The sequence below is a fragment of the Emydura macquarii genome, unplaced genomic scaffold, assembly GCF_026122565.2.
Source record: "Emydura macquarii macquarii isolate MOO-44397 ecotype Brisbane River unplaced genomic scaffold, CSIRO-AGI_Emac_v2 contig_1551, whole genome shotgun sequence".
In the NCBI taxonomy this organism is placed as follows: Eukaryota; Metazoa; Chordata; order Testudines; family Chelidae; genus Emydura; species Emydura macquarii.
The window spans coordinates 16,640,317-16,653,907 of NW_027131688.1; the positions used below are offsets into that span (position 1 = coordinate 16,640,317).

General features: G+C 39.8%; 1 long non-coding RNA gene across 1 annotated transcript in view; it reads right to left on the reverse strand.

The window, feature by feature from the left end:
* Positions 1 to 11,475, reverse strand: part of LOC137157719 (uncharacterized) — a 53,365-nt gene extending 41,890 nt beyond the window's left edge. Inside the window, exon 1 of the long non-coding RNA XR_010921210.1 lies at positions 11,309 to 11,475. This is a non-coding gene — a long non-coding RNA (uncharacterized lncRNA). The remainder of the gene's footprint in view (positions 1 to 11,308) is intronic.
* Between the last annotated feature and the right edge of the window lie 2,116 nt (positions 11,476 to 13,591).

A 13,591-nucleotide genomic window follows, 5' to 3' on the forward strand; every position in this document is an offset into this window, starting at 1 on the left:
GAAACATTTCAAGACAGCTATCCAGAACCCTAGTTCTTTTCAGTAATTTTTAGCTTGCAGGTTGTACGTAGGAAGAATTATCTTGGGGAAGGCTTCTTAGATCTAGTGTTACAAATAGACTTTAACAAACTTTACCTTTAATTTCAAAGACATTGAAATAAACAAAGGAGCTTGATTTCTGAATTATTGTATTTATGATGTCTTTCACCTTTTTCTTTTTCCCAACAGCTTTACATCTGTCTGTGCGTGGAGGTCTGATGTTGACACACGCAATTCTATACTTTAATCATTTTTTAACTACAAGATCAAAGCAAGTAGTTTTTTTATGACTCTAGTTTCCAATAGTTTGTAACTTAACTATTTCATGCCAAGAGTCAGGATTTCTTGATGCATTGTATTAATAGAGCAAAACGTACTGTGTATAGTTGGAATTTTAGCCTTAGCCCATGATATTTTTTTTTAAAAAAGGTTGAAACTATTTTGATAGTCATTCTGTATAAAAATTTGCAAGTGTCAAATGAAATGATGCAACTCTACTTCTCTGGGCATGTCTATCTAGAAACTTCAGTTGACCTATGTTAGGTAATGACTGCAGTGGTTCAAGTATACACTGCCCTCCTTTTATCAGTGGTGCACATACTCACCAGGGACACATCCACCGACTTCAGACAGACAGTGTGGAGGGCTGAGAGCCTGGGCTCTCAGCTCTGCACACAGCTCGCTGCTGGAAACCCCACTGCCCCCTGGGCTCTCGGTTCCCTGTTACCCACTGCCGGGAGCCTGGCTGCCCCCCCAGGCTCTCGGCTCCATGTTCCCTGCTGCGGGAGCATAGCTACCCAAGCATGGAGCCAAGAAATTGACAAGAATGACAGCCAACAGTTGATGTAAGTAATTCAGTGTCAACATGGACACTGCGTCACCCTAACTACACCAACATAAGCCCTATGCCTCTCATAAAGATGGAGTTACATTATATTAACAGGAGCAAGGCTGTAGTGTGTTCACTGACATAATTAGGTTGACGTAAGCTGCCTTACGTCGACCTAACTCCGCAGTATAGACCTGGTATAATCTGGAACCGTTTGTGCAAAATACTATCTAAGGAGAAACCCAGTAATAAACAGCCATCGTTAAAACATGATGTTGTTTTGGCTTCTGGAACTTTTCTACATCTTGTTTTGCTGCACTGCAGGGCTCAGAGACCTTTATAATCACTATGAAGACTCCTATAGTGTGTAATTGCCTACTGGTGCAATTCCTCAGGTGGCAGCAATGCAGGAGCTGTAACACAGGAAGGAGTCAGACATTTTTACCATGATGTTGTCTCACCCCAAAAGAACCCCTGCCTATACTACAGCTTCAACCATTTCTACCACCAGTGGAGCTTTACCAGCTTTGAATTACTGCTATGAAGTTTGCTAGTGCAGACAAGTCCCTGGCCTGAGATGTTCACCCTCTCTTGTCTGGATGTTGCTAGGAAAAGGAAATGTACTAGACTTCATGTGACACCTTAAGGACTTCTTTGCACTCGGCTTTTTTTTTTCTTTTCTTTCTGAAAAACTTCCCACCATCACTTCCTCCAGTGGCGCTGTGCTGCTGGCAGAAGCGGGTGGGATGACTAGTAAAGGCAGTGCAATGTTTAGGGCGCTGTTATTTAAAATATACAAACAAGTCCATTTCAATGGAAATGTCAAAAATGTCACATTCTTCTTAGAATTTTCAGGGAGCGTTAGCTGTTATTGGTCCTTTGGTTATATTAAAAATTAATGATGGCTCGGTGCCTTGCTTTTGTATTGAACCCAAAGAACTGAAGTCCATTTCTTTACCTCACTTTTTGAATCTGTCTAGACCTATAGCTTTGATATTTCTTTCTGGATCTTCCTCAGTCATCTCTGCCTCTGCATGGAAAAAACTGAACTACTATTTGGCTTCCTAAATCCTCCTTTCTCTCTCTCGACACCCACCCTGTCAACTGGCCACTTTAATTAGTTGTCATATTTGATACTGCTGTCTCTTTCTCTAACCATGTCCAGGATTTTGCCAGATCTTGTCCATTCTTCCTCTATAACATCTTTAAAATTCCTCCATTCCTCTCAAATCCTTGTCCTATGGACTGCTCTATTTTATGTTGGCTGCCAGAAGCCCACATGAGCCAATCCTGCAGCCAGGGTTTGGCCAAAGACAGAGGTGTCTCCGTCATATCTCCTTTTCACTGGCTACATCCCCCCTAAGGGAGAACGGGTGGTAGTGGCGTAAAAGCCACCACAGCAACCCTATGTCAGCCAAGTATCTTTACTGGCCCTTTAAGATTGATTTAGGTGTTATGAAGCAGATGGAATAGGACTGAGGATGAGGTCCCATATCTTCAAAATGGCTTGGCCTAGAAACTCAATTTTGGGGGGCCTTGCTGAGGAGAGGTACCTCTTCGTATTTCTTTTTTGGTGGCAAAAAGGAGATTTTAAGGCTAAAAAGAAGCAACATTTCATCTTATCAACTTTATACATGCACCTATAGCCTGAGGTACCAGGGGAGATTGGAGGGATCAAAAGAGAAGGCACCTGCAGTAATCAAGGCAAGGAATGACTAAGGATTTTAGAGGCTGGGCTTCTCTACTTGTGCTGTGGACTGGAGCTGGCATTTGTCAGCCCCAGGGCTGGAAAATGGCAAAGATGGCTCAATGCCAAATTTGCTCCTCCCTCAGTAGACCTGAGCTGAGCACAGATCAACTGGCTCAGAGAAGCTGGACTATGGTGAATCAAAACAAGTTAGAAAAACCTTGAAAGAATGAAGGGCAGTTTCAGACCAAGATGAGGCCTGATCCTCTACTGCAGTGTTTCTCAATTAAATTTGGCCACGGAACCCTTTTGAACTCGATAAATAATTGCGGAACCTCCCCAAACTCTTAACAGTATTTTTACATATGGGGCCAAAAAAAAAGTCAAAATAAGCAAATTATATACAAAGAACTAGGTCGGCGTTTCTCAATTAAATTTCCCCATGCAACCCTTTAGGCTCTGCGGGGAAATTACACTCATACTCGATACCCTCCGCCGAAAAATCCGAGACATCTTCCCTTTTTCGGCGGTGCGGAGAACAGCTGTTCTCGGCAGCGCAATGTCACTTTCTCGCGGAATCCTAACAGTGTTCCCATGGAACCCCAGGGTTCCGCGGGAACACCAATTGAGAAACACTGCTCTACTGGCTTTCACCTTGTGTCGTCACTAAGGCCAGTGCAAGGTGCAAAGTACTTCTGATTTGTTTTTTTACGCCCAAAATGCACTATGATGGTGACTACACGCAGGGCAGGACAATGACAAATTTGACCCAGACAGCATAAGGCTACCCCATTAAAGTCAATCGAATTACACTTATTATTAATGATTATTATATTATTATTATTATTATTACTATTATTATTATTTATTAGTTTACAACCAGGGTTACTGGAACAATTTGTATAGTGGGGGTACTGAGAGCTGTTGAATAAAACTGTAGACCCTGTATATAAAGGAACCAGTTCAAGTCTGGGTGTACGGGAGCACCCCCAACGCTCCTACTTCCAGCACCTATGTGTATACCCAGTGCCAGATGTCCCAGCCACAATATTACATTTATACCCACCATATTATTTATCATTTATCATTATCATCTTCCTCCTTTGTTAGTTTGGCCAAACACTACATATAGCAGTTTTCCAGTATGCAAAACATTAAAAACTGCTTTGACTTAAGAATATTCTCACTGGTTTGCAAAACGACAAAGTTCATCTGTTTAAAACAAAAAAAGAAAAAGCTCTTTTAAAATCCTTTTGGCTGAACTCGGAAAATGTGACTATACAATGGGAAAGGGCAGACCCACCCACCCCCTTTTTTTGTATGACAACAATGGCAGGATAAGGGAGGAACCACTCATTAAAAGGGATATACTTTACTCAAGTTGCCTAGCACCAAATATTCGCTCTTACACCATGGTAGAGGCTGTTTGTTTTCAGTCTTAAGGAAAAAACAGACAACACTCCTTATATTAACAAAGATCTTTCAAATTAAACAAACAAATGACCTAGCTCAGAGAACTTAATTTTGTGCTTGATTTGCAAATGACTTAGAAAGTAAAAATGATTCTGTCCTCTTCCATTATGTCCTCCCACAGAAGAAATGGGGGCCATAGTAGTACTATAGATTAAATTATAATAAATGATTTCAGCATCTATAGCTGAATATCCAAGTTATGTCAAAAGTAGGAGTGAGAGAGTGAAAATGAACTAGGAATCTTTCCTCTGCCAGTGCCATAAAATAATCTCATATTGAAATAGGTTGCCCAAACCAGTTGTCAAACACTGCTGCCACAATACAAAGATGAATGTTTATTGGCTTAACTTTGAAACTGAAGCAAATGCACTTCTATTCAATTGGGTAAACAAATACGATGCTGAGTATATAATAGGGTCCTTTCAAGTAAATTATGCTTCCTAACTCATGTGTAAAAGAAAAATGACTTTTAATGTTTATATTCCTGTAAAAAAAAATCAAAGTTTCCTTCTATTAAATAAAAATGTGAAAAGGGTTAAAATACATTCATTTTGTGACAAACTGAGCAAAGCAAGGCAATTCAGTAACGGACACTCCAACCTTTATTCTTGCTGTCATGACAAGGCCAGAAAACAGGTCCCAATTCTGATCTCATTTACACTGGTGCAAATCTTCACTAACTTCACTGACTTCAAGGAGTTACTCTGGACTGACACTAGGATAAATGAGATCAGAATCTGGTCAAATGTGACCTAAGGATAGCATGGCAACATTCACTTTAAACTTCCTTTCCTTCCTTATGTAAAAACAAGAGAGAAAACTGTTATTATGAGAAATGAGTAATCGTGTATTATTGGTTTAACCTGATTGACTGGAATGGCTAATTCAGGTACAAAACAGAATGGCTCTGTCAGAGAAATACTTAATTAGACTCTTGTCCTGCAATGGATCCATCAGCACAGACATTTACTTCCACACAGCGTTTCATTGACTGCAGGATTGGGCCTTTAGGCAGTAATTAAAAATGAATATATATTATGCATCCAGTACATTTAAACCATCTCCTCCTGCGGTTCCCTGATTTGCTTATGTGTGAGCTGTTACAGTTTCTCATGCACATACATATTTAGACCATGGATTAAATATATTTAAAATGCTAAGTAGTAAAAATCCATAATAGTCACTTTTTAGAAGTTGATATTAAAATAATGTATATTACCTGGATCGGGTGAAGGGGAGATGTCTTCTCGGCGCAGCTGACTTCATTATTATTAAAGCCACAGGGGTCTCAGAACGAGTACTAGCAAAAATGCAATAAGATTGGTGACCCCTGTAGCTTTAAAACCACTTACACCCTATTGGTGGGAGTGCACCCCCCCTTCTGACGCAAACCCCCTGGACGGTGGCTTGGCAGTCTTGCTCAACTGTCCTCAACAGGCTGCAGTCTAATGGATTAAGTGGGTGTTCCATGTATGCGAAACTAAGCAAAGCCATCTTTTGGGTGCCCCATATGGGACATGTTTTTCAGAGTAGTTAGTACATTGTCTCACAGAGATGGTTTGATTTTGATAAAACTCTTCCAGAAACCAGGCAGGTTTTTCCTGCCCAATTTACCTGCCCAGCTCCTTGACAGCTCACCGGGTGGGCTGATGGGGAGCTTAGGCTTCCAGGGCTGACTGCCCCTGAGCTGGCCTCCCTAGTGTCTCGTGGGTCCATGGCTCCAGCGCAGCCAGACCGATAGCACTTTGTATGGTCAAAGTCCAGCTCCCAATGATTTCATGTGCAGCTGTAAATACTCAGCACATCTACAAATCAGACCCCAGGGTCTCAAGTCAGGTATCCAGAAAATGATTCGCGAAATGTTTGGTTTAAGTGACTTGCATAAAACAGCATCACACAGGAACTCCATGGCAGACGGATAGAATCCAATTCTCCATAGCAGCAGTTGAAGTCAACTACTTTAATCATGAGACCCTCCCTTCTGTTCCAGCAATCCCTGCCTCATTCAGTGCACATCTTCTAACTTTTGCCACAAATGAAGCAGGGTTCCTACAGACAAGTCTTCAGTACATACCCCTGATTCATTCCCACAGCAAGTCCTAGGTGACTTATCTGCTCACATGGCTTTAACTACCATCTCTTTGCTGACAACTTACAGAGCTTCCACATCACTCCTAATTTGTTTCCTTCAGTCTAGTCTTGTATTTTGGCCCATCTGTCTAATCTCTCTTCCTGGATGCCTTCCTGCCAATTTACACTTAACACGGTCAAATCTGAACTCCTTCTCTTCTCTCCCAAACTCTCCCCATTCATCCCTTTCTGTTTCTTCATCACTGTCCACACCATTTTACTTCCTGTCATTCAAGCTCATAAATCCAGATCTTGTCCAAATCTCCATAATATTTCCAGCCTTTTCTTTCTGTCCACACTGCCAACATTCTCTCATCCAAATCACAATCATTTTCATCCCGTCTTGTCTGCTGCAGTCTCCTCCTCTCTAGCCTTCCTGACTCTCACTTTACTTCAACAGGTCCATTCAAAATGCTGCTCTTAAGATCATCTTCCAGGCCCATCATTCTGACCATGATATCTCTCCTTACCAAGTACGTCCATTGGCTTCCATTTCCCCACTGTATCAAATACAAGCTTCCAGAGTTTACTTTCAAGTTGCTTCACAATTTTGCCCCTTCCTATTAACCATTCTTGTATTCTGTTGTCTCCCATTGCACCTGTGATGCCAGCTTCCATTGTCTTTATCATTCTCCACCCACCTCTACTGGGTACACATTTGGTCAACAGAAATGCAGATTCTCATTACTGTTTCCCTTGCCCTCCCTTGGATAAAACAAGACAAACACATACAAAAGGGAGAGGGAAAAAGAACGGCAGAGATATAAAATGCAGCTTCTATTTCTGATGTTGACTCTCAATTGCAACATCACTGTTGGAAAAACACAGGCACCCTAGTCTGCTACTTCTTTCTGTGTGTTACCTTCGCCTGTGTCTTAGTCTTAATTAGATTATAATATTTTAACGGCAGAGACCATCCTTTAACCTGTGGTTAAACAGTGACCAGTACAGTGAGGTCCTCTAGCTGTAATACAAAATTAAAAAAGAAGCTGTTCTATCTTTTTTCTTTTCTCTCTCATTAGAGAGGTGTTTGTTTAAAAACAAGTCTTCCGTGTAATAATTTTCTTCTGATAACTGCAGGCTACCTTTGCTGGATAGTCATTAAAATCATTAAAACAGCATCTGAATTTTACATGCATATTGCTTCTTAGTTTTTCACAAGCTATGTTTTTGTTCTTTCACTAAAAAGCAAGAAAACTTAGCCATGATAAATACAGTAATCGGATTTTGCTTCTTATATTTTCCCCTCCCTACACCTAGGTAGTATCATATTATAAATTGTCATATTATTTTATTAAATAATTTCTTTAAATGATTTGATTGATTGGTTGAAATATATATTTATGTTGAGGACATTTTTTTTCTGATAAATTTGAGCAGGATTGAGTTTTTCTGTATAATAACACCAATATTTATATTTATGTTGTATGGCTTTCAGCTTCTTCTTTCTTAACTCATTTGGTATAAGAATTTTAGCCATATGTACTATAGTGATCAGTTTTGCATCAGGCATCATTCCCAGTGGACTGATGGACAAATTAAGGCCCCTATTCTGCAAAGATATTTGCTTAACTTTATGCATTTGAGTAGTTCATTTGAAATCAGCAGGACCCTACTGACATCTAAGATTGAGCATATGCATAAATCTTTGCAGGATGGGGAACTAAACGGTCTTTGCTTATTTTAAAAAGGCACATTTTTAGTATGCTGATTAAATCCTATGAATTTAAACTGCCCAAACATAAAAATAAGGTCAGGCTGCACTATTCTTCTAGCTAAAGCAGGCGCAGCTCAGAATGTCATACATGGCAAAGGCCACACATACTATCTGCCTTACTCAAGCTTCCAGTTCCTATGAACCTGATTTTGCAAATATTTACATGAGTAGTCCTGCTGCTCTTCTGATGGGGATTAGACATGTGACTAACGTAAGCAGGACTAGACACCTATGAAGTTGTTGAAATATAATGGTGTGTACTGTACTGCTGAGTTCTGATCCTGTACTTGATAATGGAAAAGAAACAGCTATTACAAACTAAAATAATTTAAAAAAATAAAATCACCAGAACCACCACTAAAACAAATCCAGGATGCTCCAGGTTTCTATTTACAATGCCAGAGGAATTGTGTAAACATGATTCTTGAGTTTTAAGGTGGTTACGCCCCAGAACAGAATAATTAAAATCTAGGTATTGGCAGCTTTGGGCATGCTTTTCAACAGCAGCCTAAGGGGTAAACTTCGGTAAGCAAGCTTTAGAGCAGCACCTTTATTGAAACGAGCTAGGGAAAGAAGCTGTGTCTGATTCCCAGAAAGCTGTTCTAGCAGATGCCTCTTGTTATGCACAGAAGGCCCCAAACACAGTGAGATGCTTCAGTATTGCCAGCTTCAAGTATTCAAAAATCATGAGTCAGGATCTCCTAAAATCATGAGATTTTAAAAAATTAGATAGTTTTTAGCCTTTTTATTCAGCTTCTGGTGTTTGATCTTTTAGGGATTATGTTTTCCATCTTTTCTCTGCAACCATATGGATTAGAAATGTACTTTCTTTCTAAAATCACATGACTCCAGGAGCTAAGGCTTTGAGAAAAACACCAAATGAAATCACCAGAATTAACCACACTGCGTAGGCCTCAGTTGACATACAAGGAAAGCCCAGATCACAATGACATGGTTTTCCTATGTAATTGCTTGCCTGCCAGCCAAGTGAGAGACAGGTAGAGAGACCGTTTCACTCTTAGAGTTAAAAACAAAATAAAAAGCTGCAGTTAAAGTGAACCTTGAGTTGTCATTGTGCATGAATGAAATGGGCAGCTCAGTGGTGCGCTGCAAGGGACATTCCTCTGTGTCCAAGGTAAACATCAGGCTGCTTGCTGCCTGAGCAGGTGGGCTGAGGCAGATAGCAGAGGGCTGCGCTGACTCACTGCACTCACACACAGGTGTGGATGGGTGGGGTACACTCAAGCCCTGCAGCTGCCAGAGGCGGGAGAAGGGCAGAGGCAGCAGGATATCTAGCGCGGGAAACGTTCCCCAGCAGCAAGACCCATTATGTCCCAAAGCAAACAGTTATTAAACAGACACTTCTTATAATGATGCAACCTGGCCCTCTACAGAGCAACAGCGTGCAGAGCACTGGGATGGGGTGAGATCCGAATTTGCTGAAACTGCACACTTTGGGGCTTAACAAAAAGAATACTATTGTTTAGATGTATTTCCTGGCAACAAATGTGATTTACATGGCACCATAAAACACTGTGCTTTGCAAGAGGGAGAATGTGTTAAGCAAAGAGCACAGTCCCTGCCACAAAGAGAGAATTCTTCTTTGATTTTGAGATTTTATCTTTGTGAGGAGAGGTGCTTCGGAAGTCCCTCCTAAAACTCCCTTGGTTCCAGAGGTGCAATTACTGGGAGAGAAGGAAGAATTCCTTTCCTCTCCTCCCACCCACTCCTATCTTCTTGATGTCCCCTCCAGGACAAATGCATGCCTGCACCCCTCTTTCATTGCCTACTTGTTTTTGATGCAGTCACATCACTCAGTTCTTTGATCCTCCAGTACCTATGTGGGCAAAACTCCTGTCATTTTCAATGGGATATTTTCCTGCACTGGGACTAAAGAGCTGGGTAACAAATAGGCAGTTCCTACATATATATACAATAGTGCCACAGTCTGTCCTATTTCTTTTTTCCTTTTTTAATTTGTAGGCCCAGTAAATTAAAAAGCTTATGGGGAAAGCAGTTGGAAAGTTAGATGTAAAATGTGACTGGCCAGGAATGTGGCATATAATACACTGCTTTGCTTTTAAATACGATAATAAAAGAAATGTAATTCTTACTGCAAATTGCAATCTGCCTGTTCTGACCTCTTCCTGAACAAACTTTTGGGAAAAGGATTAACAATGGAACATATACTTGGATAACACACAGTACATATTTCACAGGCATGTAAACAATTCATTGTGTAGCTTGTGCAAATTAAAAACTAAGGCCCTGATCTTGCAAACATTTAAACGTGCTTAACTTTAAGCATATGAGCCATCCCATTGAAATCAATGTTAAACACATCTATTTTAGACATTCATGTAGCTCCCAGTATCAAAGTTAAAGTATCTGAACACCTTACATCTTTAATGCATGTATCCTCATAATGCCGCTGAAGAAGAAAAGCACTATTATTCCTACTTACAAATGGGGAACTAAGATAAAGAGAGACCAAGCAATTTGTCCAAGGTTACACAGGGAATCTAACGGGGGTATCCCAAATCCCAGGCTAGGTTCTATCCACAGGAGCATCCTTCCTGTCTACATTTGCAGAATCACAGATTACAATGGTCAGTTTTATTGTCAAATCACTTTACAAATAATAATAACTAATTAACCCTCAGCATCTCTGTGAAATAACTGAGTAGTATGATACACATTTACAGGAGAGGAAACTGAGTGGCTAAATATCTTGACCTGCAAGGCATTCATACTAATGGTAGTTAAGGGGTGCTCAGTATGTTTTAGGACTGGGTATGTTACTTGGTCAAGGCCGAGGAAGAAGTTGGGATTAGAACTCAGGCGCTCAAATGCAGATTCCCATGCCCAGACTCATATGCTACACCACGCTCAAAGCTTACTTGTGATTAGTGTGCTTGCCACTGTCTCTTTTACTCTGCTGTGTTCAAATCAATGTTACTGGCCAAATGACAGAGAAGTGCTTGTGATGCTGTGCTCTTTTGAGCATTACTACATACACAGTGAGTGAGGCACTCTGGTGAGGACTAAATCTAGTAGTTATTCAAACCTAATGTCTGATCGATATGTCTGCTGTTGTATCAGTGGCATTTGGGGGGTACAAATGCAAATCCTTCAAGATGGCTCCAGTTTTTTCCCTTTATTCCTCCCAGAAACTGCATATGAAAGGCCTTTTTCTTCCAGCCAAGAGCTGGCTGAATGGATTCACTTCCCTACAAAGCCCCCAAAGTTGGTCCAGAGAAGGCAAAGGGGTCTTGTAGTGGCTGGAAATGTCCATATGTCACTTCCTCCTCCCCTCAGGCTGAGTATGCCCCCCTTAGAGATGGTGTTTTAAAGCTGAAGAGGTATATGCACATTGATATTTACAGGTCCACAGAATTTTCTTAATCACAACTAGCTTGTGTGTTTTACTCACATATGGGGAAGTGAAACTCATCTCCTCCTCTTTCTTGGCCTACTAGGGCCTTGAGTCCAGGTCTGGTGCAGAGTGCAGCCCATGCTCCCAGAGACTCCCCCTTATCAGCAAGTGGGTGGATAGTGAGGTGTAGTTTTGGATAGGATCTTCCACTCCCTGCAATTTCATGGCCAAAGTAGCTAGCCAAGCACAACATGGGTGGGGGAAGGGGAAAGTAAACATCATCCTTTTAAGGCCTGCAGAAAGTTACTTCTCTCCTCCCATCCTCCAAAGGAATATGTGGGACTAGGGGATGAACTGTGACTCTAAATCACAGTTTCTTCCCAGCACTGCTCTTGGGCCAGGAACATTACATACCTCCTCCTACCCACAGCTGAGCCCAAAGGCTCAATCAACCCTTTAATGAAGAAGTTCAATGAAACCCAAGCCCAGCTGCTCTGTACCAGTTCTGCCGCTCATGCCATATTTTTAATAGAGACAAGGTGGGTGAGGTAATATCTTTTATTAGACCAACTTCTGCTGGTGAGAGAGAGAGACAAGCTTTCAAGCCACACATAGCTCTTGTACTCTGCATATTTTTTCTATTCATTTTCTAACTCAGATTTCAGCCTGCATAATGCTAACTCTGAGCATGTTCTGTAAAAGTCTCCTACTCAGTCTCTGTTCATTAGATCCTTAGTTCAGCTAGTACCTTCACAAAGAATATTGTAAACCTCTTTCCTTATCAGAAGACTTCCTTTTCTTTGGATTACAACAATTCCACAACTCCAAAAACCATATGGCCTTTACAGTGAGAATTTACTCAAAATATATTTTCCATCTAACTTCCATTTATCATCAAAGATGATTTACTTCAATAGGAACACTCATGCATAAAGTTAGGAATGTGTATTTGCAGGATTTGGTCTCTGAATTATCACAAGTCATAAATATGTATTTTAAAATTTAAAATTCCAACAGCTTTCTGTACATTACTGAGAATGGCATGAGCAATCCTTTATACACCATGATATCTCTCTAAAAGAAAACAAAGCAAAACAAAAATGTAAAGTGGGATCAGAAAGTTTATTTAGCAAAGTAATCTGATTGGCTGAACAGACTTAGATACCCTGTACTTTTTAATATAAGTGAACAGTGATACTGTAAACTTACTGCACATTTAAACTGTGTTTATATTCCAGCTGGGATGGGAAAATTGAAATAATTTTAAAATAAAAGTTTCGTTACAGTTCCCTGGAGTTTTGAATGATCTGAAGATTATACTGACAAAAGGGATATATAGGGACAAATTCATATCTAGTGTAACTCCATTTATGAAAATAGAGTTATAACAGGGATTAATTTAACCCAATGTTTTTCAAATTATATAATCCAGGTAAATCAACTAATACATTGTTGTTTATTCATTACAACATATATTTGTTAAAATATAATACTTTTCAGTCCCATAATATGAGTGACAAAGTGATTAAGATTTTATTAGAACTGATGGTAACTGTTCTGTAATATAAATGACACCTAATTTATCGCTAAGTAAATTTTATGATAGCTAAGACTCCCTTCATTTTAGTCATATTGGTCGGGTTCTTATTAATATACGAGATGGCAATAAACTTTGTAGATGATGTAAAAAAACTATTAGATTAGAAGGCAAAAAGAAACAGATGGCTGGCATATTAGAATATTGCCCTACTGCAATCAATATATTGACAAAATAGTTTGAATTCTGTGGTGATTGCCAAATAGTTGTGCACACAGACATCTGCCTTAAAGTTGCATGGAAAGTGAACACAAATCACAGAGATAATGATCATGACAAATTGTGAGCTTCTATTGTTCAAAAACCTAATGGTGTTAAATCAGTATTGGGAGTATTGAAAACATCAAAGAGAACCACGACTTATGTTGTGTTGATAGCCAAACTCCTGGTAAAACTAGCAGACCATCAAATCTAATGATGATCTGTTTAAAAAAACATGAGAGGGATGATTAATAAGAACATTGTTGGTAGACGGGAATAGTGAAGTCAGACTAGATGATCACAATGGTCCCTTCTGACACTGGAATCTATTAATAAAATAAACCTTCCATTTATTCTTCTACCAGAGAAGATTGGTGTTTCTGTTACTTCCATTTCACATGCAGCAAATACTGCAACAAGAGGATATTTTATATTTAATAACAATGAAATTTTATTTACCTTTCCTTTTACACTTCAGGGAATATGAAAATATTTTAGTTTTTGAAATATTGTTATAGTTTTTTTATTCCAAAACAGATTAC